General features: G+C 42.1%; 1 protein-coding gene across 1 annotated transcript in view; it reads left to right on the plus strand.

Annotated features, from left to right (window-relative positions):
- Positions 1-9,815: 9,815 nt before the first annotated feature.
- The window catches only part of phf21ab (PHD finger protein 21Ab), a 49,383-nt gene continuing 44,198 nt past the window's right edge, over positions 9,816-15,000 (plus strand). The window contains exon 1 of the mRNA XM_034685498.1: positions 9,816-10,064. The gene's annotated coding sequence lies outside the window, so the exon portion shown is untranslated. The remainder of the gene's footprint in view (positions 10,065-15,000) is intronic.

A 15,000-nucleotide genomic window follows, 5' to 3' on the forward strand; every position in this document is an offset into this window, starting at 1 on the left:
ACATTTGATCTCTGATCCTCAGTCTGATCGTCTGATGAGTCTTTGTTGTTCTAAAGTCACTGACAGAGCGTTGATGTGAAGTTTGGTGTGTTTGAACAAACAGAGTTTACATCAATACATCATAAACATCAAACATGTCGTCCAGAGCACGCCGCGCCTCGTGTTCCATAATCACATCAGACCGCCTGTTTTCAGCTGATGGCCTCTCTGCTGCTGGTTAGTGGCTCTAATAATCGGCCTGGAGGTTACTGTAATCTCATTACTCTCCCAGTGAAACAGAGACATAATGCACTGCTGTTACATCTTCAGAGAGTGCATTACACACGCTGACCTGCAGACAACCACCAGCAGGAAGAGACATCAACAGAGCCACAGAGCCAGGGAGAGGAACTGTGTCAGGGTCACAGCAGGAAGAGAACAACACACACACACACACACACACACACACACACACACACACAGGGAGAAGACTCAAAGATTCAATGAAATGCAAACGTTCAAGGTCAACAAGAAGTGGGGCCGCCTCACTCAGCCTCCGCCATCTTTGTTTCTTTATAACTCCTCCACTGTTCTCCAGACCGACAGGAAACATCCACCACAAACAACATGCATCAGCTCCATCAGCTCCATCAGCTCCATCAGCTCCATCAGCTCCATCAGCTCCATCAGCTCCATCAGGTCCATCAGCTCCATCAGCTCCATCATGGTCCATCAGGTCCATCAGCTCCATCAGGTCCATCAGGTCCATCAGGTCCATCAGCTCCATCAGGTCCATCAGCTCCATCAGCTCCATCATGGTCCATCAGGTCCATCAGCTCCATCAGGTCCATCAGGTCCATCAGGTCCATCAGCTCCATCAGGTCCATCAGCTCCATCGGCTCCATCAGGTCCATCAGGTCCATCAGGTCCATCAGCTCCATCAGCTCCATCAGCTCCATCAGATCCATCAGATCCATCAGATCCATCAGCTCCATCAGCTCCATCAGCTCCATCAGATCCATCAGGTCCATCAGCTCCATCAGGTCCATCAGCTCCATCAGCTCCATCAGCTCCATCAGGTCCATCAGCTCCATCAGCTCCATCATGGTCCATCAGGTCCATCAGCTCCATCAGGTCCATCAGGTCCATCAGCTCCATCAGCTCCATCAGATCCATCAGGTCCATCAGCTCCATCAGGTCCATCAGCTCCATCAGCTCCATCAGCTCCATCAGGTCCATCAGCTCCATCAGCTCCATCAGCTCCATCAGCTCCATCAGATCCATCAGGTCCATCCGCTCCATCAGGTCCATCAGCTCCATCAGCTCCATCAGCTCCATCAGGTCCATCAGCTCCATCAGCTCCATCATGGTCCATCAGGTCCATCAGCTCCATCAGGTCCATCAGGTCCATCAGGTCCATCAGCTCCATCAGGTCCATCAGCTCCATCGGCTCCATCAGGTCCATCAGCTCCATCAGCTCCATCAGCTCCATCAGGTCCAATGTGGGAACGAGCAACTCTGGAAAGTGTCTGGGACAGCACTCCTGAAAATGTCTCTTAAATTCCTGGAGTGCATGAGAGAGGCTTCAGGTTCAGTTCTGGGGTCTTCTAGTCCCATGGACTACGTTACCCTGAACTAAAAGGTTCTGTGCCCCCCATTGTTGTCTGTGTTTCGACCGCAAGGTCAAAGACCCGGGAAGGTTACATCAGGTCGATGGCATATTATGGAAAAAAACAAGTAGTTGTAATACCCCTCCAGGCCTGTGGGGGGCAGTAGTTAAACGACATCATGATGTAACACAGATGACACGTTTAAAGGCGGCGGTCTGACCAGCGTCATCATTCGTGCGACACTGCACGACTTCCATTAAACATGGCGGGTCCAATGAAAACGCTACTAACGCAGGACCAATCAGAAACCTGCAGCCAGCAGGCCCCGCCCCCTGAAAGTCCCAGGACCTTTGAAAAGTACTACCCCCCTTGCAGGGGCTTTTTAGGGGGGAGATTATCTACCCCTGAACTAAATCTAGACCCTGGGTCCACCAGTCCAAACGCACGTAGTTCAGAGGTAAAGTCCCTCCGGTTGAAAAACACCTTCAGAGATCAGTACCTGATCAGGACTTCACTGAGCTCTCTGAGGGGGGTTATGATCAGGACTTCACTGAGCTCTCTGAGGGGGGTTATGATCAGGACTTCACTGAGCTCTCTGAGGGGTGTTATGATCAGGACTTCACTGAGCTCTCTGAGGGGGGTTATGATCAGGACTTCACTGAGCTCTCTGAGGGGGGTTATGATCAGGACTTCACTGAACTCTCTGAGGGGGGTTATGATCAGGACTTTTCTGAGCTCTCTGAGGGGGGTTATGATCAGGACTTCACTGAGCTCTCTGAGGGGGGTTATGATCAGGACTTGTCTGAGCTTGTCTGAGCTCTCTGAGGGGGGTTATGATCAGGACTTGTCTGAGCTCTCTGAGGGGGGTTATGATCAGGACTTGTCTGAGCTCTCTGAGGGGGGTTATGATCAGGACTTTTCTGAGCTCTCTGAGGGGGGTTATGATCAGGACTTTTCTGAGCTCTCTGAGGGGGTTATGATCAGGACTTTTCTGAGCTCTCTGAGGGGGGTTATGATGTTTCCAGTGTCTTCATGTAAGAAGGACAGGTGAGTGTTGAAACTGAGAGTCCTACCTGGATCCTGGATCCTGGATCCTGGAGCTGGTGCGTGTGGTATCAGAGTCAGGAGTTTGAGTTTGCTGCAGCAGATGTGGGGTGGAGCTGACGTGGGAGTGGGCAGGTACAGAGGCTCCACTTCCACCCTCAAACACTAACCCCCCCCCCCTTACATAAAGAGCGTTACGAAACACCGTCAACGATCTGCTTTGATTCATACGAGCCGGTCATGAGTCACTTCCACAGAGGCCTGAAACAGAACCAGCAGAGTCCGTTATGTCATCAGAGGCCGGTGTTTGACTGAATCTCACACGCAGGAGGAGAGCTCCAGAGGACCGTGGGCCGAGCTGGAGTACACACGAGTGTCAGCTCTTCATCACTGTGCAGGAACATCTGATTTTATACTGTTTTAGATATATTCATTACCTTTACCTCCTGACTCTGAGGCATGACTCAGCACACGGGACACATGCTGATCCAGCAAAACCCCAGAAGAACCCAGAGACTTCACGGGACCACAAAGTTCTCAGAGGAAGTGTTTGAATATGTTTTTAAACCACATCCTGTATAAAGGTGTTTATCCTGCAGCAGGTGGAGCCTCCTGTCAGTCAGCAGCATGAGAGCCTCTCTGTGATTGGTCTAATGAGTTCAGATGTGATCTGACTTCAGAGAGGAGGCTGCAGAGCTCCTCACACAGACCTGATCAGCAGGCAGATCTGAGGACATTAATGAGGTTACTCGTCTCTGATGAGGACAGACAGCTGGTGTCTCTCAGATGATGGATCCTCTGAGCTGGGACTGGGACCGGGATCAAACAGCTGTCAGTCACACGGTGCATCCTCCTGATTGGTCGGGAGGAAGTCTTTTCAAGGGAGACATTACTCTGAAATATATGAAGTCATTATCAGTCATACTAACGTTTACCACTTCAGTAAGCTCTGACAGACTCAGAGGTCAACTCAGTGACATAGAATCTGTGTTTCCTTTAAGAAAGAGGTGGAGCTGAAGTGAACAGGGACACCAGCTCTGTGAGGAAACACAGCGTCCTCGTCCCTCTGCAGAGGTTTGATTGACAGCTGTGACAGAGTCTGAGGAGTCCAGGTGTGAGGGGACATGTACCTGGATCAGCACCTGGACTCTGTGAGAGGAAGTAAAATCCTTAATATATCTGTTTACATTCTGTGCATCACAACTAATCATTTCAATTTAAGGTTTCCTGTCTCTCAGATGAATGTTTTATTTAATATTAGAGATGTTCTGTAATTTAAACTGAAATATCCAGCACCCTACAGTCCTCCTTCAGGTCCTCATGTCTCTGGTAGAGTGGTTATATCAGACGCAGCCTACATACAACTTTATCTCCATTTACTAGATCAACATACTGATAAACCATGACATCATCACCTGTGCTCCTTTACATCCAGGTAGTAGAGCTGCAGAGTGTTACGGCAGCAGACATTAACCAGAGCTACAGCTCCAGCTAGTGGAGGGAGGCTGAACTGCAGCTTAAGGTGCATTTCAACCAAGAGTCCCGGGGTCTTTTAGCCCCCAGAACTACTTTCCCCTGAACTAAAAGGTTCCTGGTCCCCCATTGTTGTCTGCGTTTCGACCGTGGGCTGAAGTCCCGGGTAGGTTGTGTAAATCAGGCCAGTGACGTATGGAGGAAATAAAAAGTAAATGCACTACACCACCAGACCAGTAGAGGGCAGTAACACAAAGAGGAATGCCATTCATCACAGATGAATAAAAAAACATGACTGTGAATGGTTTTTGGAAAAAAAAAATTAAAAAATTTTGACAAAAAATAAAAAAAAAAAAAAAAAATTGAAAAAAAAATTGAAAAAAAAAATGTTGACAAAAAAAATGTTGACAAAAAAAATTTGACAAAAAAAAAATGAAATTTTCTTTTTTTTTAAATAAATATTTGAAAAGAAAATTTTGACAAAAATTTTTTTTTTCAAAAAGTGAAAATTTTTCACAGATGGATTCACTGAATCAACACGTGAGAGGAGATAAGCGCGAGTAGCAAAGACGTTTCAACACGGCTTTAAAATCCTTTTGAACTCAAAAAGCCGTGATCGCAGAGATCGGCCGGTGTTTTGGTTTAAACAGCGACCCTGTTAACTGGAGACTCTCAGCCGGATGCATCCCTCATTAACGTCTTTAGACCATCATTAAATATCTGATGAGGATATTTTGAAATCTTAATAAAAACTAAACTAGTTTGCATTCCCAGGAACTCCCTCTGTGTTTCAACAGCTGTGTAAACTCCACAAACACTGACACGTTCAGCTGAAGGTCTCCAGTTTACAGGGTCACTTTTAAAACCGGAACACCGGGAGGAGAGACGCATTCACGGTGGGCTGAGAGAAGACTACTGTTACAAGCTGCTGAATCAAGAGAATCACAGCTTCTTCTTTTGAAAAGTACACACACATACAAACAAGATAGAACACATAAAAACTAATGAAAGAAAGAGAAATCAAGAGAATCACAGATGGAAAAAACAATGACTCTGTAAGGTTTTTGGAAAATTGAAAAGAAAAAAAAAGACAAAAAAAAATGTTGACAAAAAAAAAATTGACAATTTTTTTTTTGACAATTTTTTTTTTACAAATTGTTTTTTTGACAAATTGTTTTTATGACAAATTGTTTATTTGAAAAATATTGAATTTGCCAAAAAAAAAAAATGACAAAAAAGTTGACCCTGTCGAAAAAATAAATTTTCCTCAAACTTGAAATTTTGCTCCAAAAGCAGAAAAACATGAAAAAAAGTAAAAATTTTGCACCTGTGGTTAAAAACATGGAAAAAGCAATGAATGAATCAACACAAACACTGATACGTTCAGCTGAAGGTCTCCAGTTTACAGGGTCACTTTTAAAACCGGAACACCGGGAGGAGAGACGCATTCACGGTGGGCTGAGAGAAGACTACTGTTACAAGCTGCTAAATCAAGAGAATCACAGCTTCTTCTTTTGAAAAGTACACACACATACAAAAAAGATAGAACAAATCAAAACTAATGAAAGAAAGAGAAATCAAGAGAATCACAGATGGAAAAAACAATGACTGAATGGTTTTTGGAAAAAAATTGAAAAAAACCCAAAACATTTTGACAAAAAAAAAAATGAAAAAAAATTTTTTGACAAAAATTTTTTTGACAAAAATTTTTTGACAAAAATTTTTTTGACAAAAGATTTTTTGAAAAAATATATTGATTTTTTTTTTTTTTAAATTGACAAAAAAAATTGAATTTTTTTTTTAATATTGGAAAAAAAAAATATTTACCCAAAAAAAATTTTGAAAAAAAATTTTTGACAAAAAAAATTTTGACAAAAAAAATTTTGACAAAAAAAATTTTGACAAAAAAAATTTTGACAAAAAAAATTTTGACAAAAAAAATTCTGACAATTTTTTTTGACTAAATAAAATTTTGACTAAAAAAACACGGGTTCAAAATCCTTTTGAACTCAAAAAGCCGTGATCGCAGAGATCGCCCGGTGTTTTGGTTTAAACAGCGACCCTGTTAACTGGAGACTCTCAGCCGGATGCATCCCTCATAAACGTCTTTAGACCATCATTAAATATCTGATGAGGATATTTTGAAATCTTAATAAAAACTAAACTAGTTTGCATTCCCAGGAACTCCCTCTGTGTTTCAACAGCTGTGTAAACTCCACAAACACTGACACGTTCAGCTGAAGGTCTCCAGTTTACAGGGTCACTTTTTAAAACCGGAACACCGGGAGGAGAGACGCATTCACGGTGGGCTGAGAGAAGACTACTGTTACAAGCTGCTAAATCAAGAGAATCACAGCTTCTTCTTTTGAAAAGTACACACACATACAAACAAGATAGAACAAATAAAAACTAATGAAAGAAAGAGAAATCAAGAGAATCACAGATGGAAAAAAACAATGACTGTGAATGGTTTTTGGAAAAAATTGAAAAAAAAATTGATAAAAATTGGGGAAAAAAAATGGAAAAATTTTTTTTTGACCCAAAACATTTTGAAAAGAAAATTTGACAAAAAATGTGACCAAAAAAAATTGGAAAAAAAAAAGTTTTGACAAAAAGAAATGGACAGAAAAGTTGACCTGGATGTGTGTGATGTTATTGTGGACGGAGGGAGGAATAAAAACACTGAGGTTAATCTACCAATCAGACACGTTCAGCATTGCAGGCCCCGCCCCCCGAAAGTCTCGGGACCTTTGAAAAGTACTACCCCCCTAGCAGGGGCTTTTTAAGGGGGAGATTATCTACCCCTGAACTAAATTTAGACCCTGGGTCCACCGGTCCAAACGCACGTAGTTCCTCTTTGCAGGAGATTCTTACCTCCTCTTTTTTTGGGGTATATGTTTCTTTAAATATGAATTATGAGAAGGACTTTGCACACGTCTGTGAAGCATACTTTTAGTTTAAGTCTTTAATGTTATTGTGCAACACAGAATAAGAGCAAAGCATCTCCCTGAGCAGCAACATAAGATCAAAACAGTTAGATAGGAGGAATGAGACAACATAGCAGGGATGAAATAAGCTGTAACTTACACACAGTATCTGTAACATGACCAGAGACAGGATCTGTCACTGAGCTACGTTATTGTCCTGAGAGAAGGAGACACACTTCTACGTTCTAACACACTTATCATTTCTTAATAAAGGTTCCTGTTTCTGGACCTCAGAGAGGAACATCAGGACAGAAAGAATCTGTTCATCTGGACTCTGACTCCCTCTAGTGGCTCCTCTAGGTCACTGCATCACAGATGATAAAGAGGAGACTCAGATATAAACAAAGACGTGACTCTGTCACTTCTACAAACACACTTTTATAATCTGCTCAGGTCGTCATGTTATTTAATGTAGGAGTTTATATGTTGATCTCACTCAGACCAGGTCAGTGATGTAGCCTGTTAGCAGGTAGCAGGTGGTCATATTGATGTTGGTGATCCTCTTTGTCTCTAGCGCCATCATCAGGTCAACGCTTAAACACCCCAATGAGTTAGAGCTGTGTTAGTTAGACAACATATCACATGTTAAACTGAAACATGCTGCTCATTCTAAATGTGACGCCATCAACACGTTTAAACAGACTCAGGTCCAAAGAAGTCTCTGTGGTTCTGGATCAGGTTTATATATGAGTCATGATGTTCATTTAGTAAACTATGATCCTAACAGGTCATGACCTCAGTAGCCTTTGGGGATTGACTCACCTGTGGAGACAGCCTCTAGTGGACACTTGAGGAATTGCAATCTTTGGCACTCTTCAGTTAACTTCATTTTTACAACCTGAAACATACTGCTCTGTTTTTTTATAATTTTAACCATTTATTTTTTGTAAAAAACAAATTTACTTTTTATTTACTTCCCTTAAATTTTAATATAATTAACGATGCCGGGGGTCGTCAATATTAAAATTATACATTTTCAGGTATTTTCACTGACATCACAGAAATCCTACTTTAGTATTTTTTTAATGCAAATTCCTTTTATTCCAGGAAGTCAGAACTCTATACTTATAGCCATACTTATATATCTATATATATATATATATAAAAATGTATTTATATTTTATTTATTTATTTGTTATTGTTTTTTGCATACATTTATTAAACTAAATATATCAAATTCTGGATTTAATCTAAAAACAAACAAAACTTGGATAATTAAAAAGATTAAAATAAAACATTTTGAATCTTGTTCTGGCAGATTCAGATTACTGTAATAAAAACAACATTATTTTCCACTGATACTGAAATACTGAAATAAAGAAGCAAACTGTGACCTCAAGAGAGCTCCAAATGTAAACTCTAATCTAGACCCCCTTGAAGAATGTTCTCTTTAGTTGATTTAAGGTGCCGGCTGTATAAAATTAAAAGGATGTGTAACTTCCCAGCCCGGCACAGTGTTCTGTTCACACCCTGGAGCATCTGCAGCAGTGAGCAAAGGCCCGGCCACCTGTCCTCCCCTCTCCCACAGGAGGAGCAGCAGAGCTCCAGCAGAGAGCAGCCCAACATGAGGCCTGATGAGGGGCAGGCTGAGGGGGGACGGCCGGCTCTGGATCCATGAGGAGGACCAGAGAGAGTCACACAACAAACTCTGTGTGTGTGTGTGTGTGTGTGTGTGTTAATGTGTGAATGTGTGTGTGTGTTTGTATTTGTTAATGTGTGTGTGTGTGTGTGTGTGTGTGTCTGTGTGTGTTTGTATGTGTGTGTATGTGTGTTGTGTGTGTGTGCATGTTTGTGTGTGTGTATATGTGTGTGTCTGTATATGTGTGTATGTTTTGTGTATATGTGTGTGTGTGTGTGTGTGTGTTTTGTGTGTGTGTGTGTGTTTGTTGTGTGTGTTTGTTGTGTGTGTGTGTGTGTTCGTTGTGTGTGTGTGTGTTTGTTGTGTGTGTGTGTGTGTGTATGTGTCCGTGTGTGTGTGTGTGTGTGTGTGTGTGTGTGTATGTGTCCGTGTGTGTGAATGTGTGTGTGTGTTGTGTGTTTGTGTTGTTGGGTGTGTGTCTGTGTGTGTTGTGTGTGTGTGTGTGTGTGTGTTTATGTTTTGTGTATATGTGTTTGTGTGCGTGTGTGTGTGTGTGTGTCTCTGTGTGTGTGTGTTGTGTGTGAGTTGTGTATGTTGTGTGTTGTGTGTTTGTGTGTGTGTATATATATTTGTGTGTGTGTGTATGTATATGTGCGTGTGTGTGTGTGTCTGTGTGTGTGTGTTGTGTGTGAGTTGTGTGTGAGTTGTGTGTTGTTTTGTGTGTGTGTGTGTGTGTGTGTGTGTATATGTTTGTGTGTGTGTGTATATATGTGTGTGATGTGTGTGTGTATATATATATATTTGTGTGTGTGTGTGTGTGTGTGTGCGTGTGTGTGTGTGTGTGTGTGTGTGTGTGTGTGTGTGCGCCGACTTTCTCTCCATAGAGTTTCACTGAGTTTACATCCGGGTTTTTTCCCTAGGCAATGGGAGCCGCAGCACCGCCGTTCCTTAGGCAAAGTGAAATAAATTCGCCGCACCGACACAAAAACTAGTCCGCTCCCCGAACCCCTTTTCCCCGCGGCTGGTCCCGCTGGTCGTCCCCCTTTTAAGAACTTTAAGTCTAATAGATATAAACAGGACCGCTTTGTGGAGGATTCATGAGCCTCGGGGGGTCTGGGGAGTAGTTCTCGTCCCCCTTCCTCCAGCTCCGCGGCGCAGGGATCTGTGCTGTGCTGAGGCTGAGCTGAATGAGATTGAAGAAGAGTTCTTCTTGTTTTGTAGCTTCAGTTTCTCTGTTTTTACTCTAATTCACTGAAACTGAAGATAAACCCGGTCCAGAGGAGACAGGTCTGAGGGCAGCAGGGGGTCTGACTGAGTCTCTGCTGGTCTTCTTCGTGGATTCTTACTGATATATATTTAATTAATCTGAGGAGGAGGACTGCTGCTGAGTGAGTGAGTGCACATTGGGCTTTTTAATTTCATAACTTTAATTTCCTCTCTTGTCAAACTTCCCCCTGTGTGTGTGTCGGGCTGTGTCCGTGTGTCGGTGTGTGTCTGCGGGCAGGTGTGTGTGCAGGTCGCCGGTGTAGTGGTCAGATCTGCTCCCCGTGTTTCTGTGGTTTATCTGCTTCTTCTTCTCGGAGTTGATGTTCTGGAGGACAAGGGGCCGATACAACTTAGACCACCGCCGCCTGCTCGCTGTCACACAGCTAAAGATGGCGTCCTGTGGGACTGATCCGGGTCCAGGTCTTCATGTTCAGGCTGTGGTTCTGCCTCGGGTCCGGGTCGGACCTGATTAGGACCTGATTATTGATCTTTGATGGAAGTTATCAGCGTGTCTGAGAGCGTTAGCATCAGCTAGCAGCAGGGTTAGCATTAGCCGCTAAGCTAACCTGATCCAGAATCTGAGGAACCTTTTTAGAGGATCCGGGTTTTATAGAGTCTGTGATCCGGACTCAGGCTCTGATAGAGACTCTCCGGACCCGGTACCGGGTCTGTTCACCGTGTTCTGAGCTCCACGGTCCCCCCAGAGAGGCTGGACCTGTTCCCCGCCTCACAGGTTCAATGAGACGGTTATAAAACCTTTATTTCACCCAAACAAAACCACGTCCAGGGTCTGGAGCTCCTCACGGCTCCTCTCTCTCTCAGACCTCCATCTTAGCTCGGTCCTGGTCTCTCTGGGTCTCTGCCGGCATGTGGTGCTGAGGGGAGTCCGGATAACTTCACATCCCACCCGGGGACCAATTAACCAATTAACCGGCAGCAGCAGCTCCGAGCCGGGCCGGGGGGGCCTGGGGGGTACGAGCCGGGCCTGGGGGGTCCGAGCCGGGTCCGGGGGCGACCGGGCTGCTGCTCCAGCTCCACAAACACCAGAGCACCTGTGTTTAACTCCACTCAGGTGATCTTCATCCCCATCCTCTTCATCAGGGACTCATGGAGGTAGTCACAGAGGTCAGACATCATGTCACCTGTTCACACCTCTGCACAAAGTAGTTCCTCAGGAGGAGCTGCTGGGATCAGATGCTGTTCAGAAGTTTGGATGCAACAGAGGAAAAGAATGCACTCTTACTGCAACATGTTAATAATGATCAATATTTACCTTTAATGCACATTAATCACTGATTCACTGTAAGAAACACACCTGAGAGGATTTCCTTACTTTAATTTGGACTCTTTAACTGCACTAATGCATGCCCTCTGCAGGAGTGCATCAAGAACTGAAAGTAAAAGTAAAAAGTACTTTAAATAAAGTACTTTTTACTTTTACTCCAGTAGATTAAGAGACTTCTCCTGAAGTGTGGAGTACTAACTTGTAACTCACGGTGATGTAGAGACTAAGATACGACTACAAATTATGCAAAAGCACATTTTCCCAAACTCATTGATGTAAAGGAACCAAGAGGGACTCATGGAGTTAGTCACAGAGGTCAGACATCATGTCACCTGTTCACACCTCTGCATAAAGTAGTTCTTCAGGAGGAGCTGCTGGGATCAGATGCTCTCAGGTGTTTGGAGGCTTTATTATTGAACAGAGGAAAATAATGCACTTTAACTGCAACATGTTAATAATGATCAATATTTACCTTTAATGCACATTAATGAGACTTCACCTCTCTGAACTGTACTTCTGCTTTAAGGTCTTTGCTGTGATGCATTAACTCCACCTTGTTACCTCAAACTGAGTTTGCAGTAAATGCTTCTGCAGGAGGGGATGAAGTACTGAAAGTTAAAGTGACTTTGTGCTTCAGTAGAAGTCTCTAAATCTACTCCAGTAAAAGTGAAAAGTACTTAATCTGAAGTGTGGAGTACTAACTTGTAACTCACGGTGATGTAGAGACTAAGATACGCCTCCAAATTATGCAAAAGCACATTTTCCCAAACTCATTGATGTAAAGGAACCAAGAGGGACTCATGGAGTTAGTCACAGAGGTCAGACATCATGTCACCTGTTCACACCTCTGCATAAAGTAGTTCCTCAGGAGGAGCTGCTGGGATCAGATGCTGTTCAGAAGTTTGGATGCAACAGAGGAAGATAATGCACTTTAACTGCAACATGTTAATAATGATCAATATTTACCTTTAATGCACATTAATCACTGATTCACTGTAAGAAACACACCTGAGAGGATTTCCTTACTTTAATTTGGACTCTTTAACTTCACTAATGCATGCCCTCTGCAGGAGTGCATCAAGAACTGAAAGTAAAAGTAAAAAGTACTTTAAATAAAGTACTTTTTACTTTTACTCCAGTAGATTAAGAAACTTCTCCTGAAGTGTGGAGTATTAACTTGTAACTCACGGTGATGTAGAGACTAAGATACGCCTCCAAATTATGCAAAAGCACATTTTCCCAAACTCACTGATGTTAAAGAACCAAGAGGGACTCATGGAGTTAGTCACAGAGGTCAGACATCATGTCACCTGTTCACACCTCTGCATAAAGTAGTTCCTCAGGAGGAGCTGCTGGGATCAGATGCTCTCAGAAGTTTGCTTTAATTTGGACACTTTAACTGCACTGAGTTTGCTGTAAAAGCTTCTGCAGGAGTGCATCAAGTACTGAAAGTTAAAGTGACTTTGTACTTCAGTAGAAGTCTCTAAATCTACTCCAGTAAAAGTGAAAAGTACTTGATGTGAGGTGTGGAGTATTGACGTGTAACTCACGGTGATGTAAAGAGGAAGATGAGCCGCCAAGTGATGCAAAAGCTCCTTGTTGTTAAAGCATGAACGTGTGGCGTGATCTCACTCTGCAGAGAGGGTCGTTGTCACGACACAGATATAAAGTCTTCATTGATTGTGATCAGTAAAAATGGCCGCCGATGCAGCGAGCTGAAGTTTCAGATCGTGAGAGTTGAGTGTTTTTGTAATGTTGATGTCGTCCAATCAGCTGGCTGTCGTGCAGTGATGGAGCGTTAGCATGTTGTTAGCATGTTGTTAGCATGCTGTGAAGTTAATGTACAGAGAAAACACTGAAGTGAAAGTCAAAGTTCTGCCTGTAAAAGTTCTCTGGTGTTTATTTGAAGGATCAGATTCTACCTGAGCAGATTCCTCCAGGTGTTCTAACCACTAAGAGTCAAACTACAGGAAGCTTCTTACACGCCTGACACTGTGTAAAATGTTTGTCTCACGCTCGTGCACCTTGACCTCTGAGCTCGTCTTTATGCACAAAGACTGAAATCAGACAGAAGCAGACGTTCAGATGTGAACCATGTACGTGTGAGTCAGAGCTCGGAGAGTAAATCTGCTTTAAACTGGAGTAAAAACAAAGTCATGGATAAAAACGCAGATTCAACCTTTAGTTGTGTTTACTTTAACTTTAAAGCTTCAGTGAGTAACTCTTAGTTTGTTTACTTTAACTTTAAAGCTGCAGTGAGTAACTCTTAGTTTGTTTACTTTCACTTTAAAGCTGCAGTGAGTAACTCTTAGTTTGTTTACTTTCACTTTAAAGCTTCAGTGAGTAACTCTTAGTTTGTTTACTTTCACTTTAAAGCTGCAGTGAGTAACTCTTAGTTTGTTTACTTTCACTTTAAAGCTGCAGTGAGTAACTCTTAGTTTGTTTACTTTAAAGCTTCAGTGAGTAACTCAGTTTGTTTACTTTCACTTTAAAGCTGCAGTGAGTAACTCAGTTTGTTTACTTTAAAGCTTCAGTGAGTAACTCAGTTTGTTTACTTTCACTTTAAAGCTGCAGTGAGTAACTCTTAGTTTGTTTACCTTCACTTTAAAGCTCCAGTGAGTAACTCTTAGTTTGTTTACTTTCACTTTAAAGCTTCAGTGAGTAACTCTTAGTTTGTTTACTTTCACTTTAAAGCTGCAGTGAGTAACTCTTAGTTTGTTTACTTTCACTTTAAAGCTCCAGTGAGTAACTCTTAGTTTGTTTACTTTAAAGCTGCAGTGAGTAACTCTTAGTTTGTTTACTTTCACTTTAAAGCTCCAGTGAGTAACTCTTAGTTTGTTTACCTTCACTTTAAAGCTGCAGTGAGTAACTCTTAGTTTGTTTACTTTCACTTTAAAGCTGCAGTGAGTAACTCTTAGTTTGTGTACTTTCACTTTAAAGCTGCAGTGAGTAACTCTTAGTTTGTTTACTTTCACTTTAAAGCTGCAGTGAGTAACTCTTAGTTTGTTTACTTTAAAGCTTCAGTGAGTAACTCAGTTTGTTTACCTTCACTTTAAAGCTTCAGTGTGTAACTCTTGGTTTGTTTACTTTAAAGCTCCAGTGAGTAACTCTTAGTTTGTTTACTTTCACTTTAAAGCTGCAGTGAGTAACTCAGTTTGTTTACTTTCACTTTAAAGCTCCAGTGAGTAACTCTTAGTTTGTTTACCTTCACTTTAAAGCTCCAGTGAGTAACTCTTAGTTTGTGTACTTTCACTTTAAAGCTGCAGTGAGTAACTCTTAATTTGTTTATTTTCACTTTAAAGCTCCAGTGAGTAACTCTTAGTTTGTTTACTTTCACTTTAAAGCTGCAGTGAGTAACTCTTAGTTTGTTTACCTTCACTTTAAAGCTCCAGTGAGTAACTCTTAGTTTGTTTACTTTCACTTTAAAGCTGCAGTGAGTAACTCTTAGTTTGTTTACCTTCACTTTAAATCTCCAGTGAGTAACTCTTAGTTTGTTTACTTTCACTTTAAATCTGCAGTGAGTAACTCTTAGTTTGTTTACCTTCACTTTAAAGCTTTAGTGAGTAACTCTTAGTTTGTTTACTTTAAAGCTGCAGTGAGTAACTCTTAGTTTGTTTACTTTCACTTTAAAGCTGCAGTGAGTAACTCTTAGTTTGTTTACCTTCACTTTAAAGCTCCAGTGAGTAACTCTTAGTTTGTTTACTTTCACTTTAAAGCTGCAGTGAGTAACTCTTAGTTTGTTTACCTTCACTTTAAAGCTCCAGTGAGTAACTCTTA

This window comes from Notolabrus celidotus, chromosome 6 (assembly GCF_009762535.1).
Source record: "Notolabrus celidotus isolate fNotCel1 chromosome 6, fNotCel1.pri, whole genome shotgun sequence".
Taxonomy (NCBI): Eukaryota; Metazoa; Chordata; class Actinopteri; order Labriformes; family Labridae; genus Notolabrus; species Notolabrus celidotus.